At 38.7% G+C, this 19,010-nt stretch overlaps 1 long non-coding RNA gene across 1 annotated transcript in view; it reads left to right on the top strand.

Moving 5' to 3' along the window:
- The window catches only part of LOC149748054 (uncharacterized), a 234,409-nt gene that overhangs the window by 27,752 nt on the left and 187,647 nt on the right, over window positions 1-19,010 (top strand). The window contains exon 2 of the long non-coding RNA XR_016395000.1: window positions 5,554-5,609. This is a non-coding gene — a long non-coding RNA (uncharacterized LOC149748054). The remainder of the gene's footprint in view (window positions 1-5,553; window positions 5,610-19,010) is intronic.

Here is a 19,010-nt window from a genome sequence, read left to right as displayed (position 1 = left end):
AGTGGGATTTATCCCAGGAATGCAAGGATTCTTCAATATATGCAAATCAATGTGGTACATCATATTAACAAACTGAAGGATAAAAACCATATGATCATCTCAGTAGATTCAGAAAAAGCTTTCAACAAAATTCAGCACCCATTTATGATAAAAACTCTGCAGAGAGTAGGCATAGAGGGAACCTACCTCAACATAATAAAGGCCATATATGACAAGCCCACAGTCAGTATCATTCTCAGTGGTGAAAAACTGAAACCATTTTCTCTAAGATCAGGAACAAGACGGGGTTGCCCATTCTCACCACTGTTTTTCAACATAGTTTTGGAAGTTTTAGCAATCAGAGAAGAAAATGAAATAAAAGGAATCCAAATCAGAAAAGAAGTAAAACTGTGACTGTTTGCAGATGACATGATACTATACATAGAGAATCCTAAAGATGCTACCAGAAAACTACTAGAGCTCATCAATGAATTTGGTAAAGTAGCAGGATACAAAATTAATGCACAGAAATCTCTGGCATTCCTATACACTAATGATGAAAAATCTGAAAGTGAAATTAAGAAAACACTCCCATCTACCATTACAACAAAAAGAATAAAATATCTAGGAATAAACCTACCTAAGGAGACAAAAGACCTGTATGCAGAAAATTATAAGACACTGATGAAAGAAATTAAAGATTATACAGATAGATGGAGAGATATACCATGTTCTTGGATTGGAAGAATCAACATTGTGAAAATGACTCTACTACCCAAAGCAATCTACAGATTTAATGCAATCCCTATCAAACTACCACTGGCATTTTTCACAGAACTGGAACAAAAAATTTCACAATTTGTATGGAAACACAAAAGATCCCGAACAGCCAAAGCAATCTTGAGAAAGAAAAACGGAGCTGGAGGAATCAGGCTCCCAGACTTCAGACTATACTACAAAGCTACAGTAATCAAGACAGTATGACTGGCACAAAAACAGAAATATAGATCAATGGAACAAGATTGAAAGCCCAGGGATAAACCCACACACATATGGTCACCTTATCTTTGATAAAGGAGGCAAGAATATACAGTGGAGAAAAGACACCCCTTTCAATAAGTGGTGCTGGGAAAACTGGACAGCTACATGTAAAAGAATGAAATTAGAACACTTCCTAACACCCTACACAAAAATAAACTCTAAATGGATTAAAGACCTAAATGTAAGGCCAGGCAGGCACTATAAAACACTTAGAGGAAAACATAGGCAGAACACTCTATGACATAAATCACAGCAAGATCCTTTTTGACCCACCTTCTATAGAGATGGAAATAAAAGCAAAAGTAAACAAATGGGTCCTAATGAAATTAAAAGCTTTTGCACAGCAAAGGAAACCATAAACAAGACGAAAAGACAACCTTCAGAATGGGAGAAAATATTTGCATACGAAGAAACTGGCAAACGATTCATCTCCAAAATATACAAGCAGCTCATGAAGCTCAATACCAAAAAAACAAACAACCCAATCCAAAAATGGGCAGAAGACCTAAATAGACATTTCTCCAAAGAAGATATACAGATTGCCAACAAACACATGAAAAGATGCTCAACATCACTAATCATTAGAGAAATGCAAATCAAAACTACCATTAGGTATCACATCACACTGGTCAGAATGGCCATCATAAAAAAATCTATAAACAAAAATGCTGGAGGGGGTGTGGAGAAAAGGGAACCCCCTTGCACTATTGGTGGGAATGTAAACTGATACAGCCACTATGGAGAACAGTATGGAGGTTCCTTAAAAAACTAAAAATAGAACTACCATATGACCCAGCAATCCCACTACTTGGCATATACCCTGAGAAAACCATGATTCAAAAAGAGTCATGTACCACAATGTTCATTGCAGCTCTATTTACAATAGCCAGGACATGGAGGCAACCTAAGTGTCCATTGACAGATGAATGGATAGAGAAGATGTGGCACATATATACAGTGGAATATTACTCAGCTATAAAAAGAAATGAACTTGAGTTATTTGTAGTGAGGTGGATGGACCTACAGTCTGTCATACAGATTGAAGTAAGTCAGAAAAAACAAATACCGTATGCTAACACATATATATGGAATGTAAAAAAAAAATCGTTCTGATGAACATAGTTGCAGGGCAGGAATAAAGACGCAGATGTAGAGAATGGACTTGAGGACATGGGGAGGGGGAGGGGGAATGGTAAGCTGGGACGAAGTGAGAGAGTGGCATGGACATATATACACTACCAAGTGCAAAATAGATAGCTAGTGGGAAAGAGCCACATAGCACAGGGAGATCAGCTCGGTGCTTTGTGACCACCTAGAGGGGTGGGATAGGGAGGGTGGGAGAGAGGCTTAAGAGGGAGGGTATATGGGGATATACGGGTGCATATAGCTGATTCACTTTGATATACAGCAGACACTAACACAACACTGTAAAGCAATTATACTCCAATAAAGATGGTAAAGAAAAAAAATAATCTGGAGGATCACTAGAAATTGAGCATCATGGGAATGTGAGAGACTATGTAATTATGTGTTTTTCCCTCCCATTTCCTTCTCAGTATAATCTGGGGGTTATGTCAAGGAGATCTCTCTCAGGCTGAGCAATTCGTTTTTCAGTTAGGGCTCTGTCAGGCTCTAGTCTTCCCTGCTATGCTTCACTGTTTAATAACATTTGTCTGATTTCTCTTTCACTCAAAACATCCCAAGCTACAACAAGCTGGCTCCTCCATCCTTCCATACGCAGAGCAGGTATTCACTCCCAGGTGTGGGAACTTACATACTCTCTGTTCATCTAAGAAGGGATGTGACATACTCTCTGTAATTCATTTCATTAAGGCTTCCTTGCACCTGCCACTCTTTGCAAATCTCACAGAAACGTATGATTTTATTTTGTCTAAATATTTCTTACTATTACCATAGGTGTAAAGGTCTCTTGTGTCTGTGTAAGATTACCTGGAAACAGAACTCTGTTACAGTTTATTGATAAGTGATGGATGAAGATTTACAGCTCACTTATCTATAGTTGAGCTTGAAGCTATTTAGTGTTGATATTATTTATTAAAATTTTGTACTCAGGCAAAGTGAAGAGGCTGAAGTCAAGAGGTTTGCTTGTTTCAAAACATTTCCCTTTGGTATGATGCTTCCTGTTGCTCCTTCCCACTAGTAACTGGTGATGAAGGGGAAGATCATTCTCTCAGTGCTGTCTGAGTAACCTTTAAACTTACATATTTTTTGCTTGGCTATTATTATCCCTCCCCAGAATGCACTCTTCCTCTTTTTCTACCACAGTGAACTCCTCCAAAACCCAATTCATGCATATTCTCCTTTGAGAATCCTTTCCAAAATGTTTAAAGCTTTTTCTTAAACTTTGTCTGCAAAGGACCAGAAAATACTAGATTTTTTAGGACAGTCTCTGTCATCACTATTCAACTCAGCTAGTGTAGCAAGAAAGCTGCAGGTTACAAGGCCTTATTGGTCATTCTTGCTTTCTTGGAGGTTCCAAGGTCACTACACTACAGATAAGATGTAAATGAATGAGCATGGCTATGTTCCCCTAAAATTTAATTTAACAAAACAGCCAGATTGTAGTTTGCTGACACTTCTCTTAAAGAATTAGTAGGCCTACATAATTGGGCTTGTCAAATCGTAAGGTGGTTGATTATTCATTTGGACTACTTTGAACACAGTTAACATAGGATGTACTTTGTTACCAGCATGTATGTTGGGTACACAATAATTATTTGCAGTATAAATGAAAGAAAAGAAGAAATGGAGGAAAATATGAGATGACCGTGGAAATGGAGAGACAGAAGCAAGTGAAAAAACAACTGTCTTTGATAAACAGTGCTAGTCGCTGTAACAGATAAGGCCCCAGTTCTAAACTTAGAACTTAAACCTCAGTTCTAAGTTTCTTACCACAACAAAGATTTATTTCTTCCTTACATCATAGGTCAGTGTGCAATGGCAGGGTCAGGTGGAGTAGGCCTTGTTCTACACAGTCATTCAGGGGCATGGGCGCAAGTCCTTCCATCTAAAGGCTCCACAACCTGCCCTAGGTCCTCAGAGTCCTCTCCATTCAGCCAGGAAAAGAGAGCAAGAGTCATGCGTAGAAGGTTCTAATGGCCCAGGACTGGAAATGGCACCCATCACTTTTGCACATGCTTTGTTATCAAGATCTCAGGCATAGGTTCCACCCTATGGTGAAAAAAAGAGGCTGAAAAATATATTCTAACTCTGCACCTAGTGAGAAGAGGGGGTTATGGCACTAGCAGTAAGCAATCTAGTTTGGGTTACACTGAAAGAAGGCAGTGAGAGGATAAAACAGTTTAGATGAGAAAGCAATCAAAAGACACTTCCCAGAGGGAGGGAGCAGCATTTCCAACAATAGCATACAGGTTAATTTTCTCAATAGACACTTGCAGCCCTTGTAAGTGCTGTCATTTGCAAATATATAAACTGTCTGAGATAAATAAAATTGTGTGTCTGGGAAAAAACATACACAAAACTATGATTGGCCACACTTCAAGATACAGTGAAACAATGTGGCAGATGTGTGGGAAGGCACCTGCCCTCTGTCTGGGGGAGGTTACAGGCATTAAGTTTGGTTATTGTAAAGCCCAAGGTACAATTATCAATCTCTGAAAACAATTTTATACTAATTGAATCTTAATTACGTTGAGTCTCTTTCTCAGTAGCTGCAATTATGTCCTTTAGAGTAATCCCACGGGACATTTCTCAGTTATTCAGAGTGTTTTCTTATCAGAGTTGGGAAATAGTGATAGAAATGGGAAGGTAGAGATCTTGTATATAAAGAATGAAAGAAAGATATTGATCATGTATAGTGTGTGGTTATTATAAGATTATTATTCTCATTATTTTAGTTTATTTATTGCAGTTGAATTGCTTATGGAGTTGAAATACCAGTAATTATACCTGCCTAGGGGAGATTAATCCATGAGAACTTTTTTTAAATGAAGGGATTACAGGGAAGCTGTTTTCCCTGTGATGCAAAAAAGGATTGTGGGTCCCTTCCAAAATTCTACTTCCTTTAAAAATCTGATTTTAAAGTGGGCTTTCCAGGAGAGTAGATAATTTGGAGTTGCTGCAAATTACTTCCTGGGCCTGAATTTCTGTTGTCCATGTAGTGGTTTGCAGACAAATGAAAAATATCTGGAATTAGATTCAGGCTCTTGAGCTGAGGCAGCTTGGAGAAAGCCGCTAAGGGGGCTGGAAGGAAGCCTCTGCCCTTTCATTTACAAAAGGATGAGGCTTCTTCACTGAAGCCTTGGTTCCTTAAATAGGCCCTGCACTCCGTCCATGACAGCTCACGAAGTATCTAGCACTGGTCTCCCTCACAGTCTCCAGCAAGGTCGCCAGCTTTTCACAATTGCTGTCATAACTGTGGCTCCCTTGGCAGGATGTTCAATCCTTCTCACTGCCATAGAGCATGGATATATTTAGCTCAGTAACCATGCTTAGAAGTTGGGCAGAATGGGTTGCATTGACTTCTGATTTCTGTCCTGTCTTTTCTCTTAGGATATGAGTTGTCTTGGTTGACACTGAAGAATGAATAGAATGAAGGTGCAGTGGGGGTGAGTGAAGGCTATAAATTTGTTTTCATGATTGTTAAATTCTCATTTTATATATTCAAGGAATTGGCATGTGTGTTGAAAAATGTAAAATTTACTGTTACAAAAAATTAAAATGACATATTTCTGTGTACTATCAACCAATGATTGTGCTAACCAAAGAAAGGAAACATCACCATTAAATAGGTGGTTGAGATTTGATTTCACTTTGGAAAGTGGAAATCCATGAAAAGAATTCTAAGGGAAGTGTGAGCTATATTAATGGGGCACTTGGAAACACAGTAAGCTCTCAGTAGATGATAGTTATTAATAATAATTTTAGTTAATATCAACTGAGTGCTCATCAGGTTTCAAGAACTGTTCTAATAACTCTATAATATAGGCAGTATTATACCCATTTTATAGATGAGAAAACTGAGGCACAGATAATTTATAGATCTTGTCTAGGTTCACAAAGGAAGCTCAGAGTCAGAATTCAATCCCAGCTAGCTTAACTCCAGAGCGTCTTCTGATAACCTTTCCTACATTCTATTGCCCAGCAACCTGGCATATGGGTCTACTTTCCTATGCCCCTTTTCTTTTTTCTAGGTTTTCAGTGTGGAGTTCTAAGAGAAAGAGGGAACCGTCCTTAGGTGTTGCTCACAGCTTTTCCATTCCCATTCAGACAGCAGCCCTAGCTCCAGGTGGAAAGGGCAACCTACTCATTGAGGAGATTCTGATGTCTGTAACCCATGCTGAGCCAGGGTATCTGAAGGAGGTAAAGAGGATGTAGGCTAGTGGAGAAAGGGGGAATTAAAGGCCTTCTCTCCTCTCCAAATGCCCCAAAAGTCTCTAGCGCAGATTAGTTGGAATTGCTGTCTTGGAGCAGGTTGAAGAAACTTTTTTACTAAGAATAATTAAACCACAAATAACCTTCCCACATCCCCAGCCACACATATTCACGCACACATATATGCAGAGTACACATTTGAATTTTTATATTTCAAGCATTAATCAACTAAGATCTGTTGGCATTGTGGCTGCATTGAGCAGATGAAAATCATTACAGCTTAAATGTTTCTGCTCTTTCTACACAAAGAATAAAAGAAGTAATAGTCTAAGATGTGTAACAGAACATTTTTCAGCTTTGGCTTCAAACCACCTTATAGAAAAAACTTAGAGGTATATTTGTACAAGCATAAACTATATGATGTTGGTTATTCAAATGAAAAAGACTGATTTTTAAGAAGTGTGCCAGAGTGTGTTCATATTGATGAAAGCAATCTCTTCCTGTAGTAAAGATTGGAAGGCCATGTGCTTATCCCGATGTTCTTGCCATGGCTAATCAAATTTTCTTTAAATATTTTAAAGAACCTGATTAATATTCTTTCCAAATGATCTTGGTTGGTAACAGATGGTTGCCCTTTGAAGACAAATTTCATTTTTTTAATTTCATTTTTTTTAATAGTAGGAAATAATCAGGAGCTGAGTCTGTAGAAAAACATCAATGGTTAAAAAAAAAGGCAATAGGCTTTTGGTGAAACACAGGGTATGACTATAATAATAAAATTAAATTTAATTGTGTAAATTCATTGCTATGAAGGCAGTTTCCAAAAAAGTAAGTACTACATCAAGAAAATTGCATAGATGTGAAGCAGTGTTGAGTTTGTGGTCTCTTGATCTAACAGGTGGCTACTTGATCTAACAGTAATTCTTTGTATGTTTGAATTCTCTTGAGTGTTTATAAGACTCAGTTTCAAATTTTATAGTGACATGATATGTATATTTAAGCAATAGCTCTTAATTTATATTCAGATTTAATAATAGGGAAAATTACATTTTAACATTGTCTGATAAGAAGAAAAGTCAAATTAGGTCAGCACTCCTGGTTTAGAGATAATTTTGCAATAAAACCACGTCTTTCTTTTGTGTACCTTACGATAATCCTTTAAGGAGTACACAGAATGGGTAAGAGTAATGCAAAGTTAGCCCGAGCAGAAAATAATTTATGGAGTTCTCTTGGTAGCTTGATATGTGAGTAGCAAGTTCTTTTTCCTATAGCACAGGGGGAAAAATGAGCATACTTTAAGCTTTTCTAATAAAACTTTGTTTTTGTTATTGCTACTAGATTTAAAATTTCCAAGAGATATCCTACAGTTTTGAATTTTAATTCTAGTTTAAAAATTCACATTTCGGGCTTCCCTGGTGGCACAGTTGTTGAGTCTACCTGCCGATGCAGGGGAGACGGGTTCGTGCCCTGGTCTGGGAAGATCCCACATGCCGCGGAGCGGGAAATGAGAATACACTGGGAAATGAGAATACACTTTGGCATACTTAAAAGAAAGTATCAAAACCCCTCAAATTTCAAGCGGTTTTTAGAGGGCTTTTCAAGCTTTAGAGGTTTAGGGTTAAGCAAGTTCTTTTATTAATGTTTTAGAATTATGAACTCTTAGAAATAAATGTATATTTAATCTTTTTCTTTCAATAGGGATATAGCTATCATTCTGTATGTCTATGCCTATTTATTTATTTATTTATTTTTATTTTATTGGAGTATAGTTGATTTACAAAATTGTGTTAGTTTCAGGTGTAAAGCAAAGTGATTCAGTTATATGTATACATATATTCATTCTTTTTAAGACTCTTTTCTCAGATAGGTTATCACAGAATACTGAGTAGAGTTTCCTGTGCTGTACTGTAGGTCCTTGTTGGTTGTCTATCTTACATATAGTAGTGTATGTATGTTCATCCCAAGCTCCTGATTTACCCACCTCCCCCCACATTTCCCCTTTGGTAACCATTAGTTTGTTTTCGATATCTGTAAGTCTCTTTCTGTTTTGTAAATACGTTCATTTGTATCATTTTTTAAAAATTAGATTCCACATATAAGTGATATCATATGATATTTGTCTTTCTCTGTCTGACTTACTTCACTGAGTATGATACTAGGTCCATCCATGTTGCTGCAAATGGTAATATTTCATTCTTTTTTTTTTAACATCTTTATTGGAGTATAATTGCTTTACAATGGTGTGTTAGTTTCTGCCTTATAACAAAGTGAATCAGCTATATTCATTCTTTTTTATGGCTGAGTAATATTCCATTATATATATGTACCACATCTTCTTTATCCATTCCTGTGTTGATGGACATTTAGGTTGCTTCCATGTCCTGGCTATTGTAAATAGTGCTGCAATGAACATTAGGGTGCATGTGTCTTTTCAGATTATGGTTTTCTCTGGATATATGCCCAGGAGTGGAATTGCAGGATCATATGGTAGTTCTACTTCTGGTTTTTTAAGGAATCTCCATACTGTTTCCCATAGTGGTTGAACCAATTTACATTACCACCAACAGTGTAGGAGGGTTCCCTTTTCTCCAACTCTCTTCAGCATTTATTGTTTGTAGGCTTTTTGATGATGGCCATTCTGACCAGTGTGAGGTGATACCTCATTGTAGTTTTGATTTGCATTTCTCTAATAATTAGTGATGTTGAGCATCTTTTCATGTGCTTTTTGGCCATCTGTATATCTTCTTTGGATGTCTACATCTATTTATATCTATCATCTTTGCATCTTCCAAAGATGGCCATGAGTTGATTTGAGGAAAGGACAAGGAAGAAAGACAGAGAAGGGAAAAGGAGGAGGAATGGGAAGAAGAGGAGAGGAGGAGGAAGAAGGAATGTTAAGCAAGAACTTAGCCAATTTTTATAAACTAATTTTGTCTTGAAAACGTTTCTTTTTATTTCTCTATGAGATATTACTATTAAAAATGATATCATGATGAGCTCTGACTCCTATTTTTCTAGTGTAAATCAGCAGATTTATTTATTTGTTTCATCAATTTTCCTTCCCAAGAAAGGAAATCCTCATCTAGTTGTCATGAATCTATTGTTAGTGTTCCTCTCTTGTAAAGTGGAGTCCTCCTGGACTTTCAGTAGAAAGCTACAAGGCAAGCTGGCTTCCACAGCCTTCAAATCAGTGAATTCAGAAGTTAGTCCATTGGCTCCAATGGTTGAGAATTCCACTTTTTCTCTCACGACTGCATTTGTACCTTCCTAAAGCCGTGCATTTGGATAAAAATGGTAGATGATCCATCCAAATAAGAATGATCATTCTTTCATTAGGTGTAGAGCTCTAAATTTGAGTTGAATTATATATAGTTTTTGTGAAGGAAAGTGTATCAGTCATCTTTTACTGGGTAATACTGCAGTAACAAACAACCCTCAAATTTTAGTGTCTTACAGGAATAAAGCTAATGTGTTGGTCATGTTACATGTTGGCTGGAGGTCGGTCGTGGCTCTGTTCCTTATACTCACCACCTTGAAATCCAGGTTGATAGAGCCTCATTTGAGGACATGATGGGCTTTGTGTCAGAGGGAAAAAAGAGAGAGGTGGTGGAACCTCACAACAGCTCTCAAAGCTTCTGCATATGTCACTTCCACTGCTGTGTCATTTGCCAAAGGAAATCACATAACTGAGTCTTACAGGAATGTAAAATCCTCCCACATGGAGACACAGTGACTATTTTGAAAAACAATAAAATCTACCAGAGAGAGTATGAGACACAACTGTTTAAAGTCTTTTTCTCCATATGATCCAGCAATCCCACTCCTGGGCATATATCCAGAGAAAACTCTAATTTGAAAACATACATGCACACCAGTGTTCACTGCAGCACTATTTACAATAGCCAGGTCATGGAAACAACCTAAATGTCCATCAACAGATGAATGGATAAAGAAGATGTGGTGTAGATATACAGTGGAATATTACTCAGCCATAAAAAGAATAAAATAATGCCGTTTGCAGCAACATGTATGGACCTAGAGATTATATACTAAATGAAGTAAGTCAGAGAGAGAAAGACAAATATTATATATCACTTATATGGGGAATCTAAAAAATGATACAAATGAACTTATTTACAAAACAGAAACAGACTCACAGGCATAGAAAACAAACTTACGGTTATCAAAGGGGAAAGTGGGGTAGGGGCAGAGGGGAAGGTCCTACTGTCTAGCACAGGGAACTATTTTCAACATCTTGTAATAAACTATAATGGAAAGGAATCTGAAAAGAATATATATACATATACATACATATATATGTATATAACTGAATCACTTTTCTGTACACCAGAAACTAACACATTGTAAATCAACTATACTTCAATTAAAAAAAATATATATAGAGAGTAAAATAATGTCTTGTTCTCTGCTGGGGAACTAAAGTGCCAGCCTAATCTTTGCCTTTCAGCCTTTCTCATAACTTATAGCTTTATCCTTGTGACAGCAACACAGAAAAGCTGGGGAGCAAGATTTGTGGGGAAAATCTTTCGTTGGTACTCAGGCAATCAAATATATTTCAATTAAAGAAGTGTCATAAAGAGGCCTTCAAACTATACCCAAAGGACCGTCTCCCCCAGGAAGCCTTCCTGGATTAATCCAATAGTCTCTTACTTACCAGTTCCTTGTATGATAGTCCTCTTCCATGAGCCCTTCTCTTTGTGGTAAATATAAAATAATGATAGACACATGTTTTACTGCTTGTTTCTCCTATTGGATTAGACGTCATCTAAGAGAAGAGGTTGCTATGCCACACAGTAAAGTCATTGCCTAACTGTGAAGTTCCTTAAAATTATACCATTTACTGACTTGGTTATTCTATTCACTTCTCAGAATGAGAAAATAATTTGGTTTCAAGACCTTTATCACTTAGCTTTTTCTTTCTCAAGATATAGAGTAAAACATAGGCAACATTCTTCATTCATTCATTAATCCATCCTCATTCATCTAATATTCAACAAATGTTGAATTCCCGTTACAGTCCGTGTGCTAAGCCAGGTGCTGAGTTGTGGCACCAGGTGCTCACAGTTTCTTCCCTCATGGACCTTACCTTTTAGTGGGAGTGACCCATACAAATCAAATAATCACACATAGTTATAAACCATGATGCTCACTAAGAGGAAAGCTTACAGGGTACCCTAAGAACATATAGGAGACCTGACTTACTTTATGTCTCTGTGAAGGCATCTCTGAAGAAATGACAGCTGAGCTGAGATCTGAAGGAAGAATAGCAGTTAACTATATAAAGAATGAAGCCTAGAGACTGTCATACAGAGTGAAGTGGGTCAGAGAGACAAAAGCAAATACTGTATGCTAACACATATATGTGGAATTAAAAAAAAAAAAGGTCATGAGGAATCTAGGGGCAGGACAGGAATAAAGATGCAGACCTACTAGAGAATGGTCTTGAGGATACGGGGAGGGGGAAGGGTAAGCTGGGACAAAGTGAGAGTGGCATGGACATATATATACTACCAAACGTAAAGTTGGAGGGAGTACAAAAAAACAAAGCAGCAAACAATGTGAGAATCAGGTAGGGAAGGTTTATTCAGGGCGTGTACGCCATGTTAAGGGGTTTAGGTCTTTATCCACTGAAAGGTCTTTAGGAGGGAGTGACGTGAAAAAATTAGAATTTTTAGATGTCACTATGGTTGTCATGTAGAATGGATTGGAGAGTGGCAAACGGATGGCAGGATATCACCATAAAGTCTTTTGCAGTAGTAGAGATAAGAATTTCTGCTCAGTGCAAAACTGGCATCTAAAAGTTGGATGACACACTGCTGATATTCTGAATCTCTTAGTTCTAGCATTGAAATTTAAAAACTCGATCTAGCAGGAAAAAAATCTAAGTTGGCTCATGGTTCATGATTTACATTACTATTCAAAATATAACTCAAGCCAAATAATCTCAACTACACCAAGAGTATAGATCTATGACCCTCTAGTAATTTCAGTGATGGGCTTCAGGGAATCCATGAAGCTCCTGAAATTCCGTGAAAATTGTGTGTGTTTATTATGCTTATATGTTATTCTAGGGAGAGAGTCCATACATTTTATAAGATTCATGACCCCCCAAGCAGTTAAAAACCACTGTTTTACATTATCACTTGACCAACCCATAGTTACTCTATCACCAGAATGCAGGCCTGGGTCACATGTCTTGAATTAATGAAAAATGGTTAGCTGACTGTGAAAGGTTTGAGCTCTTTTTTAGTGCAGAGTGGTTGCTTTGAAGTGGCTGCCCAGCTAGAGACTATTTCTTAGTTCCCTGGCATCATTGGAAGGGGTAGGGGGATGTGTCTACTTCTCACCAATAGAATGTGTGTAGACATTTTGATTGTCATTTGTGCCTAAAGTTGAGTATGTATCTGATAGGCCTTTTCCATAATTGTCTCACCTTCTCTGGTGACCTTGGAGACCACGTTTTGAAACTGGCAGCATAACAGGATGAAAGAATACTTGATAACTAAGTCACGGAGGCAGCCAGGAGAGCTGTCCAGCTATGAACACCTGCATTGGATTTTGGTGATTAAGAAGTAAATTTTATTATCTTAAGCAATTGAGATTTAGGGTTATTTGTTACAGCAGTTAATTTACCCTGGCATACAAAAACAACATCTCATGTAGGAAGATATGGAAAAATGGGTATGTTGGCTGGGAAAAAGTCCTTTTTGGATTTCTTCCTGGAACCAAGAAAGAATGCTGCCTTGCAGCCCGTAGTGTCATTTTGCAATGTGTAAGTTACTCTGAGCTCAAATTTCTTACAAATCCAATCCTTGATTGCATGAGAGGATGATTACCATAGATAGTTAATGTAGATGGCTTTTCACTACATGAGACGCAGAGACAACTGTTTTCGAAAAAAGATTTTTTTGCTTACAGTTCCTGAGAAGAAGAGACGTACCAAGACATGCAAGACCACATGTAGAAGCACCACTGTTGGTCAGGAGGCAGAAGGAGTGAGGGGAAGGCATGGCAACAACTTTTATTTTGGTTTTCTTGGGAAAGAATGGGCAAGCTGGGTAAGCAGCTGAGCAGGTTTAGGAGGGAATAGTTTGAATAATTTTGGCAGGCTCTGGGCTATGGGAGTGATCTCTAGTTGTCCAGTACCCGGCTTTGGGGTGACTGAGGGCAGCCAGATAGTGTCCCAGACTGCAGGTGTCTGATAAAAGGAGGTGGGTGGGAGTCCATAGGATGGACTTAGAGTGGGTTGTTTGCATATAAAAGGTATGTTTACAAGCATACTTTGTATGGTTTAGGATGGATTGGACTTAGGATGGGTTGGTTTGCATATAAAAGGTATGCTTACAAGCAAATTGTTTAATATCTCTAGGAATTAGCTAATCTTGGGATGGGCAGTTCCTCCTCAGTTCACAAGGCCCCCAGATGTCAAATTATCATGAAATATAGAAAATTAAAAAATCATGATTAATACATAATGTACCAGACATATTTTTTAAAATGTGACCAGGTCTATGTAAATCAAATTAACTTAATAATTACAGGGACACAGATTTACTAGCATTCGGTAGACATGGTTAGTATCTCATTATTCCACACCATGGAAGTCATTTTGACCACTGCACATTTCTACCAAAATTATTCACTTAAATATATAATCCAGTTGTTCAAAATTAAAGTCATAGGTATTTAAAATTATTCAAAGTTGGTTCTTACAGAATTGTCTAAGGACTTCAGAGTTCAAATTAGAGTTTATATTGAAACGTGAACTCAAAAAGTAGGTAGAGTCTACAATGGTTCTGGAAGGGAAATGCAGTCCCCCTTAACAGATACCTCTAGTTCCCAACCTACCCCTGCCCCTGCAAGAACAATGTTCTAGGATATAGTCCAATACCTAAAACTTTTCACGGGCTCCCCATTGCTTATTACCAACATTTTCAAACTTTAGTCATTTATAGGCCACCTTCTCAAGTTTTTGCTGTATCTGTATTAATACTATCTTTTGTATTTTCTTAATTTTTACTATAGATCAGCTCACTGTGGTACTATATATGTTTACTTCATCTTAAGCAGTTTTTGTATCCATATAATTTTGGATTTGAGGTGCTAAGTACATATTTTTCTAATTTGTATAAAAATAAATACAAAACTACTAAAAATCTTAAAAAAAATTTTTTTGAAGTATAGTTAATTTACAAAGTTGTGTTAGTTTTCAGGTATACAGCAAAGTGATTCAGTTATACACACATACATGTTTTTTTTCAGATTTTTTCCCTTATAGGTTATTACCAAAATATTGAGTATAATTTCCTGTGCTACATGGTTTGTCCTTGTTGGTTATCTATTTTGTATGTGGTAGTATGTATATGTTATTCTCAAACTCCTATTTTATCCCTCCCCCCTACCCCTTTCCCCTTTGGTTCCCATAAGTTTGTTTACTATGTCTGTGGGTCTATTTCTGTTTTGTATATAAGTTCATTTTTATCATTTTTTTTAGATTCCACATATAACTGATATCATATGATATTTGTTTTTGTCTGGCTTAGTTCACTTAGTATGATAATCTCTAGGTCCATTCATGTTGCTGCAAATGGCATTATTTCATTCTTTTTTATGGCTGAGTAATATTCATTGTATAAGTATACCACATATTCTTTATCCATTCATCTGTTGTTGGACATTTAGGTTGCTTCCAAGTCTTGGCTATTGTAAATAGTGCTGCAATGAACATTGGGGTGAATGTATCTTTTTGAATTATGGTTTTCTCCGGATATACGCCCAGGAGCGGGATTGCAGGATCATATGGTAGCTCTATTTTTAGTTTTTTTTAAGGAACTTCCTAAAAATCTTTAAAATATTGGTTGTAAACCATGAATCAACACATTGATAACTGCCAGTGGTGCCCATGCCACCCCGTGGGAAATCCTAGCTGGGAGGATGATGTTCAGTCCCCTGAGGGTACTTCCTCATCATGGATGCCCTGACTGCCTCTTCTCTACCATCCTCTTCAATCATCTGGACATCAGTCATGATGACTGACCTTAACTCCCTCACAATGATACGCTTTGTCTTGCTTCCATACCTGCCTGAACAGGTTCTGTGCCTTTAACACTGCCCTCCCTCACTCCAGACATGCCCTTAGGCTGCCTCTAAAAATCCCCTATAGCTGTGTGCTTCTCTCCAGGCTCTCCCTCCTACCCCAGTCCCAAACCTGTGCTCCCTCCAGTTCCCACTTCGCTGTTGCTGGTTTTTGCCTTCCTACTTGGTCCCGTTAGGATTGTGTATGGGTTTTATTTTCCACTGGGTTTAATCATGCCTTTATTCCTGAATACTGCCTTTGGGGGCTCCTTGGTTTCAAACTCCATGGGCCAGTCCTATCCCATTTCACTCCGTTTTTCATCCTCAGTTCCTAGAACCCAAATCAGAGTACACTTTTGCAGACTTCCCACCTTACCCGTGGAGAAAACAAGGGTTTTCCATGGCTATTCCCTCTGTTTGGACTGCTCTTCCTCTCTTGGTCTTCTGGTATGCTCCTAGTTAGCTCAAAAAACTCAGTTCCAGTATCACTACTTCCTGGGTGCCCTCCTTGCCCTCCGTGTTCTAGAACTTACTGTAATTATTGTTCTGGATATCTTGTCTCTCCTGCTTATTTGAGGACATATAAGTCAGGGAATATATTTTAGTTATCTTTGTTTCCCCAGCAGTTAACACAAAGCACAGTACCTAGACAGTGCTTAAATGATGTTTATTGAGTGCATGAATAAATTAATAAGCTGGAAATATTAATTAATATGTACTTTGTAATAGAGTTTTGAGATTCCTGAATATGATACAAGAATGGGAAGAGAAGTATTCCTACAATAGAATCATGTGAGGAGTGATTGTCATTGAGCTTCTCCCATCCCCCATTCCCCACTCCTACCCTGGCTCCTGGACACAGGAGACCCACGGGATAGCGAGAAGTTTTACTTACAATATGGGGCAGGAAGTGGCCTGTGACCCAGGGGTGAAATGTCACGTTCACACCTAATCCCCAGAAATCCACGAAACTAAGTCCTGTGAAGAATTTTGTTAGGGCTAAATACTAGGAAAAACAATGGATATTTACTCAGTACATTTTCCCCTCATTTAAACTAAAGAAAAAAAAAAAGTGAAAAGAGGGGGAAAAGCCAATAAGCCAGCTGGTTTAACTTCTCTTTTTACGTATTTTCCATTGCAGTCCTCTCTTAGTCATAAAGTCTTTCTTAACCAGTTTACTGCTTTTCATTTGGCTGAAATTTTTCAATTTTTTCTGCATTAAAAAAATGTAGAATGAAAGGTTGAGTAGATTGTGACTTTGTTCTCTCTGTCTCTCTCTCCTCTATCCATCCCCCTACCACTCACACACATACACACACACACACACACACACACACACACACACACACACACACACACTATCCAACTGTGTTTGGTTAAAACCAGTTTCTGATAACAGAAACAGGATCTCTGCTCTTTTTGAGAAACAAAGCCCATCTTTCTTGAGGTGCAGAAAATATTAGATGTTACTCCCCACGCCCCCTGCCCGCCAGTGTCACACACTCCCTTCCCCTGTCTACTGCAAGCAGGGCTTCCTAAGGAGTAAGAACAGCTGCTGCGCCACAATAGTTCCTTACAGAGCCAGTAAATAGACAAGGCCTCATTTTCTTGACCTTCTCCACCTCTGCTCCATCCTCAGAATGAGTGTTTTGAGTCTGGGCTGTGAGGGGGAAGGGAAGGAGGATAAGGGAGGCTCCTTTTTCACTTTGCCTTTCTCTGTCCTTAAAAATAAAAGAGAGACGTGTTCATTGGGAAATTTTGCTTAGTAATTTTGTTCCCAGTCTTAAAAACAACCAAAAAACTACGTTGTGTGATGTGTGTGTGTGTGTATGTGTTTCACAATTTCATCTTAAGAGGAGTTGCTTCATAAAAGAGGCCACTTTCTTTCGGAGGCTGGGCGATTTGCTCAGTGGAGGAGAAGCTCGCTGGCATTGTTCTAGCAGGTCACTGCACTTGGACAAGCCAGCCAATGAGGGGGACTTTGAACACTGGTAGCAGTTCAGCATTTCCAAGTGGGTAAAAATAATGTTAGCTCCTTCAAAGAAGCAAGTAGGAATCCATATGCTCTGTTCAGCTCTCAGACAAGGACCACCCAATAACGCCTTTCACCATGTAATAAAGGAGCATTTCTTCCTACAGGGGCATTTCTTCTTACCAGGTTGGGAGCGTTTTATCTGCACAAAGCTCCAATGTGACCCTGGCTTGGTGGCTGCGAACTGCATTCTGGAAGCGCCAGTCACCCCAATCCACTGCCATACAAGCTTCCAACAGAGCAGCCCGATGCGATGGATCCTTTCTTTTTTGAAAAAGTCAGCGCGTGAGAAATAAATCAAAGCTTCGAGGCTTGCCTGCTAGGCTGCCCCTGTGTATGGAGCTCAAAGGCGATGCTGCTTGCCCTCGCCCCCTCACTAACAAAAGACCCACTAATCCTGATTCCCTTACACAAAAGCAAAGTGTAAAACCAGCCTGGGGACTGGAAATAAAATGAATGCTGCAGGAGCAGCTGGCACATTAATGCCCCCGAAAACACTAGCTGGCACCTCACCCTGAAACCCAATCACCCTGTCTCGGTGGGGACTGGGGAGGGATTTAGTTTTGCTACAACACAATGAACTATATTTTTAACAAATAAATACAGTTTTGGCAGAGTGTAGGCATCGTTAGCCAGCAAATGATTTACACATTCACTGTAACTCTCTGTACACCTTCCATCCTCAGCCCCACCTCCCCACCCTGGAGTAAAAGCTGGGGAAATAAGTGAACGCCCACAAGTGCATAAAAAGAATGGCTGTGTCCCAACTCTACAATCAAATATTATTTCCCCTTCTGATGAGCCACTGCCTGAACAACCCTCGGTAATTTTATTTGCATTTCCTGAAGTCTTGAATCTTGCCTTATAGCTGTGGCTTTGCCTTTTCTCAAAGTAAACCCAGACCAAACTTCTGGGAAATCTAGGTACCAAATCTTCAGGGCAGGTTAGGTAAAGAGTTGTGTTTAGAGAGCTATATAGTTTTCTTTGATTGCGTTAGTGTCAATGTCTGCTGATTCTTTGGGACCAAGGATGAACAAGGTTGAGGAACACAGCCAGCTTTTTCTAGTACCTCAGCCACATCCCATGCTGGGAATTCACAGCTGCTGTGTGGAGACTCAGGGGAGATTTATTGGGAAAGAATAAGTTTTAGTTAATTCCAACAGCTCAGTGAAGTCACATGCGACTCTCACCCAAGAGTCCAGATGCTCTCTCTAAGGGAGAGAGAACTGTGAGGGAAAAGTGAGAGGAATATGCTGAAAGCAGGAAAAAAGAGTGATGGAAGGGAAAGAACATTCACTTGGGATTCAGGCTGCAAACAGGGAAAATCCCAGAGAAAGAAACTCTTCTCTTTTTCTGAATGTTGCTCCCAGCTCCCCATGGCTCAAAGCCGCTCATAATTGAGGTCTGGATTGGAGAGCTTCCCGAGGCTGCTGAGTGTGATCACACTTAATTTCAAGTAGCAAAGTCCATTTCATCCCATATTTTCACACTGACAGGGCGGACCTGA

The sequence above is a fragment of the Delphinapterus leucas genome, chromosome 11 (genome assembly GCF_059928025.1).
Source record: "Delphinapterus leucas isolate spDelLeu-1000000601 "Yukka" chromosome 11, BTC_Dleu_Yukka2, whole genome shotgun sequence".
NCBI lineage: Eukaryota > Metazoa > Chordata > Mammalia > Artiodactyla > Monodontidae > Delphinapterus > Delphinapterus leucas.
This window is presented reverse-complemented; position numbering and strand designations above follow the sequence as displayed.